The sequence below is a fragment of the Meriones unguiculatus genome, chromosome 6, assembly GCF_030254825.1.
Source record: "Meriones unguiculatus strain TT.TT164.6M chromosome 6, Bangor_MerUng_6.1, whole genome shotgun sequence".
NCBI classification, from domain to species: domain Eukaryota; kingdom Metazoa; phylum Chordata; class Mammalia; order Rodentia; family Muridae; genus Meriones; species Meriones unguiculatus.
Genome location: NC_083354.1, coordinates 103,366,992 through 103,386,334, shown reverse-complemented (window position 1 = coordinate 103,386,334; position 19,343 = coordinate 103,366,992). Strand labels below are relative to the sequence as shown.

Here is a 19,343-nt window from a genome sequence, read left to right as displayed (position 1 = left end):
CTACCAGTGCACTTGGGGAGGGGCGTGCGTGGAGAAGGGAGAGTAAGGACGGAATTGGGAAGGGAGGAGGGAGGGAACTAGAGGTGGGATACAAAGTAAATAAAGTGTAATTAAAAATAAAATAAAATAAAAATTAAAAAAGAAAAAGGTATCAATTCGATGTTCCTTTTGATGTTTACCTTTTGCCATTAGTATATTTAAACATTTACATGTTTATTGGACAATCATGTTTTAGTTATGATCATTAGCTGTTATTTATCAAATACCCATTCAAGTACTTTGCCTGATTTTGAATGAGGCCTCTTACTTTTGAATTATAAACATTTTTTTTTTTACTTTATTGAGCCAGTCATAATATTTCTACCACTTATGTTATTTAAATGTCATTCAATAACCAAAGGTTTTGAAATAATAACATTCAGCTCTTTTAATTTTTTTTCCTGTGCTGGAAAGATTGTTCTGTGGTGAAGAGCATGGCTGATCTTCCCAGATGACTCCGGTTTGATTCCTAGCATCTATATGACAGCTCATAGCTGTTTGTAACTCATGTTTTAGGGAATCTGACACTTTCTTCTGGCCTCCGTGGACACTGCACAGATGTGGTACCTAGACATACATACATGCAAAGCATCCATGTACATAACGTAATAAAATATAAAAAAGGAAACATTTTATTCTGAAAATACGTACTTCTAAAACATGATGGATTTTACTTTAATTATTTCCTATATTTTAAACATGGAATTCCATAATTTATTGTGATTTATATGAGTTGAGATGTAGTTTCACAATGAATACACTTACCTGAAATGTACTTTCCCTTTACTCTAAAATTATAAGACAACAGATTCTGTGATACTTGATTCACTTGAAAACTGTTTCCTCCTTCTGTTTTGTACCTCTAGACCTTTCCACATACACTTCCTTGATCTCTTTCAAATTTATGGCCTCTTTTTTCATTCATTGTTGGTATATGTGTGTGTGTTCCTAAGTATGTGAATATAACTTGCTGTATAAAATTATACATACATATGTGTGTGTGTGTATGTGTGTGTTTACAGGGCTGACCATTCGATTTTGGATAACTGTTGGCATACTCTTCCATGGGGAAGGATGCTTCTCCGGTTCTCAGCTATCATTAATTGCCTATAGTTCTTTGTGTGTGAGGTTGAAGCCTCTTGGCCCTCCCACTCTCCACCCTCACATGTCTGTTGGTGTCATCTTTGTTCAGCTCATGTTTTGGCAGTCATGTTGGTAAGACTATTGAGGTGTAGTTTCTGACATGCTTAGGAAACAGTCTCACAGCAAAATCCCCGCTCCTCTGGCAGTTACCATCTTTCATGATTCCTGAACCTTTGGCATGGGAGTTGTGTTGTGGAGTGTATAGAAGGGATTAGTGGTAGGGAAAGGGGAAATGATGTAATTATATTATAGTCTCAAAAAATAAAACAAATAATTATGATAGAACAATGCTCTCCCTCCCTCTGTTTCTCTCTCTCTCTCTCTCTCTCTCTCTCTCTCTCTCTCTCTCTCTCTCTGTGTTTGTGTGTGTGTGTGTTTGAAAGTTTCCCAAGACTGTGTGGCATTGAAAGTCATGCTTCACACTTAGGGGAGGGGTACATAGACAGGCAGATCTTTGTGAGTCTGAGGCCAGCCTTTAACACAAGTCCAGGACAGCCAAGGCTACACCGAAAAAGCCTGTTTTGAAACAAAACAAACAAAAACGAAAAACATACTTCCATATGAAAAAAAAAAAACACCTTTGCACTGAAAGTAGAAGGGGCTTTAGAGGATTGAGCTATGAAGCACGTGAGCACCAAAAGATCTTGGGGAACTGAGTGGGGATTACATGCATTAGGACGTGGAGGGTAGGGGTAGGAAGACAGCAAATGTAAGAATAGCATTAACAACATAGAAACATCCTGGGTCAAGAAATCAAACCAAACCAAACCAAACCAAAACAAATGGCTGGTAAAAAGGAAGTGCTGTCAAAAGAGACTAGAATTGAGAATAACTGAGTAGAATAATCAAAGGAGGTGGGAAGACATCAGGAGCACATCTTGAAGGGTCAGTTAATAATCAAGCTTCTCATGGATGAAGTGAGGTTAAAAACGGTAACATGACGTGGTTTAGCAATATAGAGGTCATTGGCAACATCTAAGATCTAAGTATGGTTAAGTAGAAGAAGTAAAGATAGGAGACAGAGAGGAACCAGGATAGGTGGTGGCAGATTTGGAGAGAAAGATGGGTCAAAAGAGTTAGATGTGTGTGCTCTGCGTGTGTGTGTGTGTGTGTGTGTGCATGCCTTGTGAAAGACAGAGAGAGTGAGAGAAAGAGAAAGACGAGAGAGAGGGAGAGAAGAATGAACACTCTAAGTGAGATAGCACCGTATTTGTGTACTAATGGAAACCACACAGTGTAGAGGGAGAATTGAAGCTGGGTAGGTAGAAAGGCTGAAGGCAACCTGCTACAGGCTTCAGACAGAGAGGTTGCTGTGGGCATAGATCATAGTGGTGAACAAGTGCCTCAGATCACTTCAGATTTCTTTACCAAGTAGGAAATCAAAGCAGAGTGACAGCAGGAGGAGGGAGAGAGGCATTTCTGAAAAGTGCCATCTGGGAGAACTGGCAAATTACTCATCGAGCCCAAGGAATGTTGAGTGGGTGTAAAAGTGTCTTTCTAGCAATGTCAACTCCAGGCTACTCAGCACTCTAGGGCTAGTGAAAAACTCACTAGATCTCTGAGTTCTTGCCTTCCAGCTGGCTCTGCTGCTGCTCCTGAAGAGCCCAAGAAGCGTTAATGCCCCCTTCACCAGCCAAACTGCACTGTTTTCACTTCAGTTATTTGCACACTATCGTCTCTAATTGTTTGCACTTCATAAATTGGTTCATCATTGCATAAATAACTAATGTTGGTGGTGGAAGCCATGCTCAGCTAAGCTTGAGTTCATAAGCAAGCTAAGCTTTGTTTATTAAAAAAAAATACTACTTGTTTCTGAATCAAGTTTATATATTGGGGTTATAGAAATATAGTTATAAAATAGTGTAACTTTTGCATTAATAAAGAAATTTCTAGGCCATGAAACCTTATGTTCAGAAAAGTTTTATGAATGATGAAATGTGTGTGTTTATAGGCCTAAAGGGAATGTCTTTTTTTTTTTTTTTTTTTTTTTTTTTGTAGTTTCTCTTATAGGGACAGAAAGGAAAACTGAAGGCTGGGGAGGAGAAATTCTTCCATTTTTAGTTCTATCAACTTAGCAAAAATACTTTACATTTCTGTCAGAACTTTCTGTATCACATGAGAATGATGCATGCAAGAATTTCGCAGCCAAGGTAGATGAAGTCTGGATATCTCAACACTGACAGATCTGTCTCTGAGCTTAAAGTATTAGAGTGAGTTAGAAGAATGTTTTTATTAACCAAAATAAGTGAAACCCAGGAAGAGCTAAGATTATTGCTAGCATAATGAAGAATAAAATGGATCAGAAAATTTAGAGAGATGTGGAGGCTAATATAGGCTCAAAAGTAGAAATCCAAAACAAAACCAAAAATAAAAGAAACAAGGTGTGCTGAGCCTTGATCCTGACTTTATCAATGGCTAGTAATCTTAAACAAATCTTTCACCTGTGAGATCAATTGTCTCATTGGAAATTGCTGGCTAGAATGGCAAGTCTTCTAAAGACCCCATTAGTGTTACAGAGCGGGTCTCCAAAGTATTTAAACCATGTCATCTATTGAAATTTAATGGCAACATTTGTTAGTGCGAATTTTATTCCTCAATAGCTAAAGAAAGTAGAAATTTAGGTCTATTTAGAGATATAGTAACTAAAAAAGTTACTTATAGAAAATAGCATATTTAAGCTCATTTCGCATTACTGAAATTTGCTGTCTGTAACACTGTTGGATAAAACTACTTTTGTGAGTGGAATACATTTATTTTATTTTAATTAGTTTTATTATTGGTGTAGGGAGGCTGTTTTTATTTGATGAATTTGATGGTTCTTTTTTGTGTTTCAAATATTTTGAGTCAATAATTTGTTTTTCCTATGTATAAAATATTTATCTACAAATACTTGACAAATTCTCAGTCTTTGTTAAAGTAACACTTCCTCCCTACAAATGTTCCCTCTTCATTTTTAATTAATTTTTTTTATTAATTATAATTTATTCACTTTGTATGCCAGCTGTAGCCCCATCCCTGTCCTCTCCCTATCTCAGCCTCCCTCCTTCTTCTTCACCTATGCCCCTCCCCCAATCCACTGACAGGGGAGGTTCTCCTACTCTTCCATCAGACCCTAGCCTATCAGGATTCATCAGGCTTGGTTGCATTGTCTTCCTCTGTGGCCTAGTAAGGCCCCTCTCCAGTCAGGGGGACACTGAGATGCCATGGGCTACATTTGTGCGGGTGTTCTAGGTTATGTCCATGGAGTCCTTGTTTGGAGTATCAGTCCCAGAAAAGACCCTTGTGCCCAGATTTTTTGGATCTGTTGCTCTCCTTGCAGAGCTCCTGTCCCCTCCAGGTCTTTCATCTTCTCCTTCTTTCATAAGATTCCCTGCACTCTGCCCAAAGTTTGGCTATGAGTCTCACCATCTGCTTTAATAACCTACTGAGTAGTGTCTTTTAGAGGCCCTTTGTGGTAGGTTCCTGTCCTGTTCCCTGTTTTTTCCTCTTCTGATGTCCATCCTGTTTGCCTTTCTGAGTGAGGGTTGATCAACTTACCAAGAGTCCTTCTTCTTGCTTAGCTTCTTTAGGTGTACAGATTCTAGTATGTTTATCCTATATTATATGTCTAATATTCTTTTATATGTGAGTATATACTATGTGTGCTTTTCTGCTTCTGGGATATCTCACAAGTTCCCACCAATTTCCTGCAAATTTCATGATTTCCTTGTTTTTAATTGCTGAGTAGTATTCCATTGTGTAAATGTACCACAATTACTGCATCCATTTCTCAGTTGAGGGACTTCTGGGTTGTTTCCAGATTCTCTCTTCCAAAATAAAGCAGGTATAAACATGGTTGAGCCAATGTTATTGTTGTATACTTGAGCATATTTTCGATATATGCCTAGGAGTGCTATAGCTGGATCTTGAGGAAGCACTATTCCTAATTGTCTGAGAAAGTGCCAGATTGATTTCCAAAGTGGTTTTACAAGTTTACATTTCTACTACCAATGGAGGAGGATTCCTCTTTCTCCACATCCTCTCCAGTATTTGTTATCACTTGAGTTTTTGTTCTTAGCCATTTTGATATGTGTAAGGTGGAAACTCAGTGTTGGTTTTTTTTTTTTTTTTTTTTTTTTTTTTTGTATCTCCCTGATGGCTAAGGATGTTGAGCATTTCTTTAAGTTTTTCTCTGTCTTCCGATATTCCCCTATTGAGAATTCTATGTTTAGTTCTGTACTCCATTTTTTAGTTAGATAACTTGGTTTGTTGGTGTTTAACTTCTTAAGTTCTTTATATATTTTGGGTATTTAGCCCTCTGTCATATATAGGATTGGTGAGGATCTTTTCCCAATCTGTAGGTTGTCGTTTTGTTCTGATGACCATGTCCTTCGCTTTATAGAAGCTTTTCAGTTTCATGAGGTCCCATTTATTGATTGTTGGTCTTAAAGCCTGTGCTGTTGGTGTTCTGTTTAGGAAGTTGTCTCCTGTGCCAATGAGTTCAAGGCTCTTCCCCACTGTTTCTTCCAAGAGGTTTAGTGTGTCTGGTTTTATATTGAGGTCTTTGATCCAGTTGGACTTTAGTTTTGTGCAGGATGATAAATATGTAGCTATTTTCATTTTTCTGCATGTAGACATCCAATTAGACAGCACCATTTGTTGAAGATGTTGTCTTTTGTCCATCGTATGGTTTTGGCTTCTTTGTCAAAATTCAAGTATTCTTAAGTGTTTGAGTTTATTTCTGGGTCTTCTATTCGGTTCCATTGATCCACCATTCTGTTTTTATGCCAATATCATGCAGTTTTTATTACTATTGCTCTGTAGTACAGCTTGAGATCAAGGACGGAGATACCTCTAGACAATCTGTTGTCATACAGGGTTGTTTCAGGAATAATGGATTTTTTTTTTGTTCTTCCATATGAAACTGAGAATTGTTCTTTCAATGTATGTAAAGAATTGTGTTGGTATTTTGATGGGAATTGCATTGAATCTGTAGATTGCTTTTGCCAGGATGGCCATTTTCACTATGTTAATCCTAAAAATCCATGAGCATGGGAGATCTTCCCATCTTCTGTTATCTTCTATTTCTTTCTTCATAGACTTGACTTCTTTTCAAACAGGTCTTTCACTTGCTTTGTTAGAGTAACACCAAGGTACTTTATGTTATTAGTGGCTATTGTGAAGGGTGTATTTTCCTTAATTTCTTTATCAGTCCTCTTGTCTTTTGTATACAGGAGAGCTACTGATTTTTTTGAGTTAATTTTGTAACCAGCCACTTTGCTGAAGGTCATGCTGAAGGTCACCACTTGGTCATGGTGGATGATATCTTTTATGTGTTCTTGGATTTGGTTTGCAAGTATTTTTGCATCAATGTTCATAAGAGAGATAGGTCTGATATTTTCCTTTTTGTTGAGTCTTTGTGTAGTTTAGGTATCAAGGTGACTGTGGTCTCATAGAATAAGTTTTTGTAATGTTCCTTTTGTTTCTATTTTGTTTCTAATTTGAAGAGAATTTAAGTTAGCTCTTCTTTGAATGTCTGGTAGAATTCTGTGCTGAAACCATCTTGCCCTGAACTTTTTTTGGAAGGGAGACTTTTGATGACTGCTTCTATTTCTGTGGGGGATATAGGACTATTTAATCTATTTACCTAATCTTGATTTAATTTTGGTAAATGGAATCTATCAAGAAAATTAGCCATTTCATTTAGATTTTCAAATTTTGTGGCATATAGGCTTTTGTTAGTTAGTTCCTTTTATTGTGCAGTTGGTCCTGTTACTTTTATTCTCTGCTTGTTTTCTTTTAACTTTTTTGTTGTGAAGTTTTCAACATCTTGTGGGTTTTTTTCTTTTTGGCACAGTTGTTTTCATTGGATTGGCGTTTCCTTCTAGTATCCTCTGTATGGCTGGGTTGCTGTGTAGATATTGTTTAAGTTTATTTTTGTCATGGAATATGTTGTTTTCTCCATCTATGTTGACTGAGAGCTTTGCTGTGTAGTAGTCTGGGTAGACATCTGTAGTCTCTTAGTGTCTACATGACATCTGCTGAGCCTTCCAGCTTTCATAGTTTCTGTTGAGAAGTCTGGTGTGATTCTGATAGGTCTACCTTTATATTTTACGTGGCCTTTTTCTCTTGCTGTTTTTAATATATATATATATTTTTTTTGTTCAGTAGATTTAGTGTTTTGACTATTATGTGACATGAGGAGTTTCTTTTCTGGTCTAGTCTATTTGGTGTTCTGTAGGCTTCTTGTATGTTTATGGATATCTCTTTCTTTAAATTGGGAAATTTTCTTCTATGATTTTCTTGAAAATATTTTATGGACCTTGGATCCTGGAATCTTCTTTTTTGTCTGTTCCTATTATTATTAGATTTTGTCTTTTCATGGTGTCCTTAATTTCTTGGATGTTTTATGTTTAGAACTTTTCTGATTTCTTTGAGAGATGTATCAATTTCTGCAAGTGTATCTTCAGTGCCTGATATCCTCTCTTCCATCTCTTGTATTCTGTTGGCAATGCTTACTTTTGTAGTTCCTGATCTTTTTTCAAGTTCTCCAGCTCCAGGTTTTTCTTTGTTTCTAATTCTGTTTTCATGTCTTGCACCATTTCCTTCATCTGTTTGAATGTGGATTCTTGTCTTTCCATGATAGTTTCTATTTTTTTTGTTTGTTTCCTTTCTATATGCCTCTACTTGTGCCTCTATTTGTTTGGCTGTATTTGCCTGTATTTCTTTGAGAGCTTTGTTTGTTTCCTTTTTATGTGCCCCTAAGTATAGATTTGAGATAATTTTCCTGTGTTTCCATTGAATTAAAATATCCTTTGATTTTTGGTGTTGCTGGTGAAGCCACAATGCCCTGAGTTTTGTTGGATGTGTTCTTATGCTGACCTCTAGCCATCCGCTTGTCTGTAACCTTTACGGTTTGTTCTTGGAGTCTGTACTTCAGACTGGGTCTGTCTGTTTCTGGTGTCTGAAGTATTCTTTAGGAAGATGAGAGAGGATCACTGGTTCAAGAATGGATGTTGGTGTTTTAGCTGTAGCTAAGGGAGGAAGTTTGCAGGCACAAGTGTGCATGAGTGGAAGTGAGCATGAAAGTGTGCCCTGAAGGACTGGGAGCTAGACTGTGAGGGTGGAGGCTAGAGGGTGGAGCATAAGCACACGTGGGGGTGCTTGTGCAGTTCGTGGGCAAAATGTGCATGATCAGGTACCCTGAATGCCTCCGCGGTCCACAGGCTTGGCATACTGTCCTCCAGGTATTCAGATCTATCTGGGTTGCACCAACTTAGCTCCAGGAATTGTTTGCCTGGACTACACTAGTAGATCCACAGAACAGGGGCTTCAATGTTGAGACTACTGTCCTAAGGATCCCTATGTTGCCCACAGTGGGGCTATGGGAGGGAGGGATCTGATGTCTGGCTACTAAGGTAGAGGGTACCTTGGATCTGGGGCTCTGCATGCACTCACTTGAAGGCACACTCACTAGCTTGCATGCCTAATTGGAAAGCACAGGGGTTCCTCCCGTTCTCTACTGTCTGATTTGGGCCTGCAGAGACCAATGAAAGCATAGGAGATCGCTGCTGCTTTTGCTGTCTCAGTCATGGAGTGTGGAGGCTTTTGCTTGGGGAAACCACTGCTGCCTCTGCTGAGCAGGGATGCCTGTGCTTGGGGCAAGAGGAAATACAGGGGATTTGAATATTCACCACTCCCAGTCCCTGGAGATATCCATGGATGACCTGGATCCAAACTGTCCCAGCTCACTGGTGGTCTCTTGCCCAGGAACCCTCAATGTCAATGTTCTGGCTTCAGCTGCCCCTCCACTCAGCCATTTTGGAGTTTTGGATCCTGTGCCCCTCAGATATCGTACGTGCTCGTTGCCACCATCTTGGACACCGCCGTCTTCTTAAAAAACATTTTTCAATGATTTCTTCAACATTTCTAGAGCAATGTAGTGCTATTGTTGAGGTAATTTTTTTATGGATTCTTATTCAAAGATTTAAAAACCAAATATTTAATTTAGAAGTTAAGGAAAATGTAAAATAGATTTTTTGGGTGGATTTTTAGTACTTATGTTGACTGCAGAGTTCTTTTCTCTGGATTTTTTCTTTTGAATGCGTATTAACAACTTTCCAGCATCAAACTATTTTTTCATCCTGAAAGTTGATCATATCACAAAATTTCAGTAAGTCATGGATGGCAAATGTTTGCATTTTGGTCCTCATGTTTGCTGTTAAAGGTATGTTGAGGTGGGCCTGTGGCTTTGAGTTTTACATCTATTATATATATATATATATATATATATATATATATATATATATATTATATACATACATACATACACACACATCTCATTTTGTTTAAGATTTGCCTTAGGCTTACATAACTTTATCAAACATATTTTCCCTTTGCCTCTAAGCTCAATGAAACAACTCTTCTTTAAAGTCTGAAAGAATTTTCCTCTAACACTGAGTTGTTAAATGATAGCTTTGCCCATGTTTTCTTTTTTTTCCATGTTTTCTTTTATTGTTGATTTGTTTTGTCACTATTTGATTCTTGAAACTCATATTTATATGTATTTTTGAATGTATAAGCATGGGAAGCGGAGACACCTTATGTTAAGACAACACCTCACTGAGAACTTGAAGGTGAAGAGAATTCCTTGTAGATTTACAATTCTCTTAGCACTATGATTTTTCTTTAGAATGTTCTTCCCTTCCATGAGTATGCTAAATCTCTTTTGTGTGATTTCTGTCATGTTTTTAAGTGAACTTTTTTCTTCTCTTAGAATACAGACTGTGGAATAGCATTTTATTCCCCCAGTAGCGTAAATAGGTTGTTTATGGGTCTTTATTTGGTTTTCAGGTCTACCATTTGAATACATTCCTCAAAATTAAATATAATTCAGTTATGCTGCACCTGAGGAAAAAAGGGAATGGAATGTGCCCAAGACAATCCTTATTTTTGCCTCTTTCTGCCCCATACGTGTAATGTAGTATATTTCAGTTCTAGCGTGTTGTGTGAGGTTTAGAATGGGTAAGTTGGCAGGCTGAGGGGAGATTGTTTGCTCTGGATTGATCCTGGATTATTCGCCTACATTATCTAGAGAGGTAAAAAGCCAAGCAGAAGAAATGCCCCGGGACTAGATGCTCTGGTGATCTAGGTTTTCTCCTCCTGCAAGTTGCACAACCCAGCTGTTTACGTTTGTGAGATTTTCTCGCCCTAGACTATGGTGATACCTTTGCCAATCTCATGTGGGAGAAAATCTGTAGCTTTAAAGAAACATGTATCTGTCTGTGTTGGCAGATGCTAGTAATCCTGACACTGGAGACAGTAGGATCCACAGTTCAGGGCCAAAGTGGAGTACATTTACAGTTCTAGTTTTGCCTACAAAGCGAGACCTTGTCTCAGAAGAGAGAGGGAGAGAGAAGAAGGGGGAGAGGGAGAGAGACAGAAAGAGGGAAAGAGAGAGAGACAGAGAGAGAAGAGGGGAGGGTGAGAGGGCAAAGGAAAAAAGAAAGGAGGGAGGAAAGCAAAGATGATCAATTCAATTTATAAAAATAATATGCATTATTAATTATGTAAAAAGAGTAGGTCTGCTGAACAAACACTGACAACAGACTAAGGCCTGCTGAAGAGAGTTTGTTCACACTTTCATGTTTTTTGTCTTGGGCAGAGACAGTACATGGCAAAGACCCCTCTTTCCCATGTCTACCTTTCTACCCTGCCACCCCCCCCCCCATTAACACTCCTGTTTTTGGAATTGAAAGACCTTGCTTTACTTCATTAGTAACTGAATATTTTTAGGAAAGAAGGTTGTACATATTTTTAATTTTTTCCCCAACGATCTCTATTTGATAATAACGCATGCCAAAATTTGCAATATATTGTTGGTAGTGTTTAATAGCTTCAGTACTGACAAATGCTTCTTTCTCAGTTGCATTTCTTCTGGGTTTTATCTATTTGATTTCTGAGAAGCAGTGACAGACAGTTTTCATAAGAAGTCACTTTTTTATTTCTTTCATATGAACTCCAGTGAGCAAAACATTTGTGAGGACTTGGTGTCTGAATGACAAGATAGCTTCCCTCTGATGAGGAATTTATCAAAGTAAGTGCCCCAGAACAGATTCATGTCAGGATCACTCACTTTCAACATCACCAACTTACACATATAAAAAAAATTTACAGTTTTACAAGACAATCATAATGTGCAATGTTTTACAGGTCATTTTGAATCCAGCACCTTTAGTGTGCTCTCTACAGCATTACAGGTGAACAATAAGTTATTAGAACAGACCCTGGAAGACTGATGAAGCAGCATCATTTTGCCTTTGTAGGCAAAGCAGTGAAAAGTAGTGAGGAGATCCTCTGCACATATCCCAGCATAACAAAGTTAGTTATGCAATCAGTCCCTCCCCCTTTCCTGCTCCCTTCTCTCTCTCCCTTAGCAAACACTTCTACCTTGCATGCAATGTAGAAGAACATTATTTGATTCAGGATCTTCCATATGTGAAGAACAGTGAGTGGAAACAATACATTTACCTAGTAGTAAACAGTAGGATAACTGCATGAGTACACCAGAGGGCTGGGAATGCTGGCATGAGCCTTTAATCACAGCACTGGGGAAGCAGAGGCAGACAGATCTCTGTCAGTTGGATACCAGCCTGGTCTACACAGTGAGCACCAGGCAAGCCAGGTCTATAAAGTGAGACCGTCTCTCAAAACAAAACAACCGAAAGAGAATTCATTAAGGCACTGTTTGTTTTTCTTTTTTTAATTCATTTTCCTACAATGAAATTGATAGATCAACAGTTTTAAAAGAACCATTGTAATATATGGATGCATTGAGTCTCATGGTGTTGTTTTCTGATATCCCCAAATTTAAATAAAATATTATTTTTGTGTGTCTGTGTGTGCATGCATGCACTCTTGAGTTCATGTGAACAACAAGCATGCATATGCCCGAAGAAGTGTGTGTCAGATTCCATGGATGTGGAGTGACAGGTAGTTTTAAACCTCCAGGCATGCATGATGGGGACTGAATCAGGGCCTCTGCAAGAGCTGAAGGGTTGAATGTTTTCTCATAGCTTTCAGAGCTTAAACGTTAACTACTAATTCAGTAATGCTGAGTGGTGAAATCTTAGTGAGGAGATTAGGCTGATAGGGCTCTGCACACATGAACAGATTTATTCCATCATCACAAACAGTAGGTTTGTCATTATGAAGTCAGGTTCTCTAGAACAGTATACGCTCCACTCTTTTGCTTGTCTAAAAGGACGTTCTTTTGCCCTGATCCCTTATATCTATCACAGAACATCCTGGAAAAGAGGATAGAATGAATGCAATAGCCAGAGGACCAGGATGGACCCAAGGACTACCTGCTGTGAGACAGTGTCTTGTAAACGTGAAGGGAAACTGCACCCATGGGATTTCAACAACATGGAGGCCTGAGCAAGACTTGCATAATGGCAGTACCAGTCCACAGTGTGAACATGGGTAGGGGAAATGTCACAAGGCTTCATACCTAGATGAGGTGAAAGAGGGGGAGTCAGTCTTTTCTACGAATATGCTTTCTGATAAGTTATTCAATTTCAAGTGGTCAGCCCTAAACACAAGTACATAAGAGTGGCTCCAAAGGAGCTCAGGGGGCTCTCTCTCTCTCGCTCTTTCTCTCTTTCTGTCTGTCTCTGTCTCTCTTTCTCTCTCTGTGTGTGTTGTGTGTAACAGTTACTGAGGAAGATGCACTAAATTTGAGAAGAAGTTACAGGGGACATGGGAGGAATTAGAGGTGGGTGGGTGATAGGAAGTGAATAGCATCATGCCCATGCTTGAGATGACTAACCAAATAATTTTTTTTAAAAGAAAAGGTCTTTTCTTTATTAAATGTCTTTATTAAAGGTCTTTTATTTACAGTATATCTCATTAAGGGAAATTCTGTCAGTGTCATAGACAAGAAGAACAACCACAGGGAAAGGCTAAACTTCCTTAGATATTAAGTAATGCTGGAAGAAATATGACCAATGATGCCTATTTTGATGCTATCTACCAGAAATGGGAACAGGTATTGGAAACCTCCATAAAAGCCATTCTTTCTACAGTGTAGCAAAGGGCTTGGCTGAATCGTGCCCATGCTTGAAGGTGTTGTGGAAGGAGGAGCTTAAGGTTAGTGAGCTGGGCCATTTAGTGGAAGAAATTTCTAAACAGATGAGTCAAGGCCTTTCAGCCTTCTTGTAGGTGGATATAGTAAAGTGAGAGGGAAGAAAACAATTTATATATGTAATTGATTATTAAAAGGAAACTGTCAGAGGCCCAGAGATCTAGAAGAGCAGAATGGCTCTGGAGTACGGGCCTCAGTACTCTCTGTGGACTTTTATCTAGTATCATGGCCTCAGGACTGCTACCAACAGTCTTATGAGGTTCTTAGCTGCTTTGGCTGTGCCTCAACAAGCGTTAGGGTCAGCTTGGGTAAACAGGTCTAGAGGACACGAATGGTAAAAGCTGGAAGGAAGCCAGCCATGCTGATTTAGCAAGCATGCAGGACACTAGCGCTGAGGGGCATGAGTTCTGGCACCTACGTCTCACAGGAATTCATCAACAGTCTGCAGGCACAGGCACAGACTTGATGCAGGGGAAGGTATGGGGCTCATAGTTTATAGGATATTTTTTTCGCACTTGATTTCAATGGTTTTGTTTTTGTGGAAAGAACTTGGAGTTATATCCTTGGGTATACACATTTCTACTAGGATTTTGGAGTTGAGCCTGCTGAGATTGTGATAAAAAAATGGGGTCTGAGTCAGAATCTGGTCTAGGAACACTGTCCTTGTGTCAACACTGGCCCAGTAGAAGGCCACCAAGCTGTAATAGGAGTAACTGCCATAGTGTGTCTTAGTCCCTGTTCAGAAAGTGTGAATACTAAACAGTTCTGCCTACATCCCTCCATGTGGGTCCTTGATGGCTTATTTCAGACTGCAGTTGGAAAGTTGAGGCTTAGGTCATCAGTGATTCCTAGAGAGACAAACCTTGAGATAAGATTCCTTTGTAAGGACTAGATATACAACTGAAGAGACTGACAAGAGACAAATGTCTTCTCTGGAGTCAGACGCAGGAAACTAGAGTCCAGAAAGCCTTCACGTCCTGATTGACAACTAGCAATTAAGTAGAACTAGGTAGAAGGGAAGAGTAAGAATCAGCTTTTCAGCAAGCAATCATGTCCTATATAGAGAGACTTCATCTAAAGCTTGGGCTGTCACTACATCCTTCCTGGCACTGTATACAGTGCTATTGTACAGCAACCATTGCAGGGTTCTGAAAAACTCAAGACCGGATCCAGTTAAATACAGATGTTTTACTTGAGTGTCTCCACAGCAGACATTAGGATAGGAAAAGAAATTGCAGGAATACATCCTTTTGCAAATACTCTCATCACAGACCAAAAATCAGAGGTTTCAGATAGGAACCGTCATTAAAGTCCTAGGGACTGGGGCTGATATTGGGTAACCTTGTCTATTTTTACTTTTTTGCCACTATTTAATCTTGCTCCATTAACCAAGGTGTTAGTGAATGAGAGAAATGGTAATGTCTCCTCGACTGCAATGCTGGGCGACAAAGAGAGGGGCATAAGAAGAAAACACAGAGATGAGATAAAGCGAGGTACTCCGTGACTGCTTACCTTGAGTTTTCAGCTGACTGCTTAGATCCTTGTACGTATCGGGAACTGGATTCACTGTAAAGTATTGTTGTCAGAGTCTCTGTGTGAGGCTTAGGTATTTTTTGTTTTTTAAATATATTTATCAAGTTTTAGTATCTGTGAGAACACCTGTGTGTGTGTGTTTGTATGTGTGTGTGAGGGAGGGAGGAAGAGAGAGAGAGAGAGAGAGAGAGAGAGAGAGAGAGAGAGAGAGAGAGATCGATCCCTGAAACTGGACTGATAAGGAGTTGTGAGCCACCTGAGTAAGTGCTGGGAACCGAACCAGATCTTCTGCACAAAGAGCAAGTGCTCTTAACCACTGAGCTATCTCTTTAGCTTTTTTTTTTTAAATATTTCTTAGATGACTAATCTATGCAAACAGAATAGAGCTCTAGTGATATCCATCAACATGCCATTATACAGACATGAAAGAATGGCCAATTATGTAAAGGCAGTAATTAATATATATATAACATATATACATATCATAACATATTTATTGATTCATATGCTTTATAATACATGCATTAAAAAGGACACAGAGGCACTTCTGTAATTATTTTTTTAACTTTATTTTTACAAATTTGGGGCAAACCATGTCTAATCTGAACCACATCTTAAAGCTGGTTGATAAGAGATTGTCTTTTCGTCTCTTTGGAACATTGCTCTAAAGCAATGTTTGCAAAGCAAACACCGTACGTATAGGAGGACAGAAATATGAAGATAACTTCTTGGAGCATAGATTCGTGTTATCTGCTGCCTGGCCTTTTAAAGCTTGGCAACTTTCAGTGTCTGAGTTATTTCTCAACATCACCTTCCCCCAGATTATGTAATAAACAGCTCAATGAATACTTTTGAAGACTTTTATCACAGCACTCCATTAATAGCTAGGGGAACATTCCAAAGAAGAAGGATCCCAGTTTACATGACTTGACTTTTGGGACAATCTCTCTCTCTCTCTCTCTCTCTCTCTCTCTCTCTCTCTCTCTCTCTCTCTCTTTCTCACTCTCTTTCTGTGTTTGCCTCTAAAGTAGCCTTGGCTATATAAGAATGAGTATGTACGCAGATACCTTTGGATCTGCATGATAGTAGGTACATGAGGGCAGAAGTCAGAGCCAGTTATATTTTCTTTTTATGATTGTTTGATGGTTTCTGAGAATGCTCAGACTCTGAAGGTTTATCCTAAAAATCTGAAATAATAATTTTCCTAAAGAAGAAAACTTTCCTTTTTAAAAATTTGTAGTTATTTATGTATAACAATCAAAATTGATTTCAGTGAGGAACAGAGGAGGAGATAAGTGTAACTCATTTTCTTTATAATGTCCCTCAGTTAATCTGATGGATGAAAAAAAATCATGAAATATTTGGTGACTACTGGACAGAGCTACTAGACTCTGTACTCTTTTGAAGAGTTTCTGAAAATAAAATCCACTGTCCTACCAACTCTGCCTTGAGGACACTGTCTATTCTAGTATGCTTTCAGTTACTATTAAAAAACAAAACAAAACAAAACAAAACAAAACAAAACACTGACTGAAACCAACACGGGGAAGACAGGATTTATTTTTGCTTACATGTTACAGTCCATCATTGAGGGAAACTGAGGCATGAACTCAAAGCAAGAGCCTGAAGCAGGAACTGAAGAAGAGACCATGGAGGAATGTTGCTTATTGCCTTGTTCCCCTGGATACATTTGTTATATAATTCATATCTGCTGGCCCAGGGATGACACTGTGTTTAGTGGGCTGGGACATTCTAAATCACTTATCAACCATGAAAATGTTTCATGGACATAGCCACAGGCTCATTTGATGGAGTCAGTCTTTCAATTGATATTTCTTCTTCCCATGCATGTTTAGGTTTGTGTCAAGTGGGTAATAACTAGTTACCACATTGTCTACATTTAACTCTGTTTTTAAATCAGCAGAGAAAACAGACTTGATAAACAGCCCTGATAGTGGTAGGGATTTCTGATGTTCCTTCATTCCATCATCAGAGACCATTCAGATCTTCTCAATGTTTTGGGGACAAAGACTTAACTCCACTTGCCTATGGGAACCAGTCGTGTAAGAGTCCACCACTTTTTATGGAAAAGAGAAAAGGTCTGAGAATGAGCCAAAGCAAGAGCCATTCTCTTATGGGAAAGAATCCTTTTACTTTGGAAAGAATGATGTACATATAAAAATTCTCATTAAAGAGACCCTCATGGGTGATTTCTCTTTAAAACAAATTCTATCTTTGCTACACAGTAACAGAAGAAATTATATATAATAAATACCATAAATCATATTGACTATAGTAATGAAAATGTAGCTAGTCTCTTTATTGTTCTTGAGGCCATGGATTTTGTCGTGCTTGTGAGCCTCAGAAGTTTTTTTCTCAATTTCATTTTTTTTAAATTTAGTCCAGTTTAAAAAGTTTATTGTTTTTAATTTTTTTATTTTTCTTTATTAATTACACTTTACTCACTTTGTATCTCCCCCCCCCCCGTGGTTCCCTCCTTCTTCCCATCCCAATCCCTCCCTTCCTCCACCCTCTGCCTGCATGCCCCTCCCCAAGTCCACTGATAGGGGAGGACTTCTTTTCCTTCCTTCTGATCCTAGTCAATTAGGTCTCATCAGGAGTGGCTGCATTGTCTTCTTCTGTGGCCTGGTAATGCTGCTTCCCCCTCAGGGGGAGGTAATTAAGAAGCAGGCCAATCAGTTCATGTCAGAGACAGTCCCTTTTCCTATTACAATGGAACCCACTTGGATACTGAACTGCCATGGGCTACATCTGTGCAGGGGTCTTAGGTTATCTCCATGCATAGTCCTTGGTTAGAATAGCAGTCTCAGGAAAGACCCCAAGTTTATCTTTAACTGCTCTCTTCCTTGTTTATTTTTGCCACGTTGTTTTCAGTCATCTCATCTATGTTTGTCGCAGTTAGTATGAGTCAGAACTGAATAGACTCCATCATATCGTTGTCACCACCACTGCTTTTGCTGTCCGCAGTGAGTATCGCTTCCTGCAAAAGAAGAGACTTTCACATACTAGGGAAATTCATTTCAATTGCATTTTATTTTATTTAAAACGATGTGTCTTATGTAAAATTATATTTTCTTCAACCACCAGAGGGAGCTTCCAAATCTATTGATTTTAAAGAAAGAAAGATGACGGAAGAGGCAACTTTATAAATTTTATGCTTGACAATTAAAAACCCAATCCATTCAATTTCCTGCTATTGGGTTCCATCAGGGTTTTCAGACAGACAGCGTCTAAGATCTTCTCCTGTTACACATGTCACATCACATTTTGGTTAACAGTTTTTATGTAATCGACTATTTTTATATGATTTTAATTTCATTTTTTTAGTTTGCGTATTTCTGACATTTTTGTTACACAATTTCATTTTTTATACTGATGAATCTCTTGCTTCAAAAGTATTTTCTCCTCATATTTCTTTTAGATACTGTTTTTTTCATGTATAATTTTAGTCTGCAAATTGATGATCCTTATCCATATATATATATATAATATAATTATATATATATATATATAATTTTTTTTCTGCAAGCCCAAGTTGAGGGCTTGCCACATCTCTTCCATTCCGTATTTATTTATTTTAATACATTCACTTGTCTGTCCAGGCTTTATTAGCAAATATGTAAGAGGAGTCCTGAGGTTCTAGAGTTAAGAGGCTTTTTCATATTTGGTGATGTGAACTTAATACATGTATGGCAAATACAGTGACTATTATATTCTAAGGTGGCTTCCTCCCATCATCTGCAATTTCACTTTCTTCCATGGAGAATCAAATGTTTCAAAAATTTTCCAGAAATATTATGTGCACATGGAATGAGGAAGGAAATTATCCAACTTCTTCCTGCAGGCAGAGCTGGATGTATTCCATAACTGAGAGCCCTGTACCTCCCAGTACCAGGCTTCTTCAATTGCTAAGCACCTTGCAAATTAAAATTTTGTTGTCATTTACTTGTAGCTTCCTGGGTCTCTCTCTCTGTGTCTCTCTTTCTCTGTCTCTCTCTGTCCCTGTCTACCTTTACCCCTCCCTGCCTCCCTCCTACCCTCCATTTCTCCTCATATAAACTTCTGCATGCATCATGCTACTGTCACCACAGTATGAAAATGTGTGCACTATCCCCAAGAATTTCTTCCTGTCTCCTATCTATTGCGATAAGAACACTTACCTTAGTGGCACAACTCTAGGGAGGGGCAGCTTGTGAAAGAATTCCGTTTGCCTACTGCTTCTTCATTCCACTATTCAGTGTACAGAGGTTTCTTTCACACGGTAATGCCATCAGTCTTGTTTTGTGGCTGTGAAAATTGTTGCGTACGGAGGTTAAGCAAATACCCAAGGTCACAGAGCAGATGAGTGAGACCTGGGAGCCGATCCAGACACTGAGCTGCTGGGTTGACATTGTCTTCCACAGCTTCACACAGCTTCAGGCTGGCCCACTCCTTCCCATCATGCTCAGCAAAAGCCAGCTATTTTAACTGAGTTGAATTCAGT

At 38.7% G+C, this 19,343-nt stretch overlaps 2 long non-coding RNA genes across 3 annotated transcripts in view; one reads left to right on the top strand and one right to left on the bottom strand.

Annotated features, from left to right (window-relative positions):
- The window catches only part of LOC132654744 (uncharacterized), a 229,602-nt gene that overhangs the window by 58,187 nt on the left and 152,072 nt on the right, over positions 1 to 19,343 (top strand). The gene's annotated exons all lie outside the window — the stretch shown is intronic.
- Positions 17,376 to 19,343, bottom strand: part of LOC110542629 (uncharacterized) — a 106,883-nt gene continuing 104,915 nt past the window's right edge. Inside the window, exon 9 of the long non-coding RNA XR_009592449.1 lies at positions 17,376 to 17,840. This is a non-coding gene — a long non-coding RNA (uncharacterized LOC110542629). The remainder of the gene's footprint in view (positions 17,841 to 19,343) is intronic.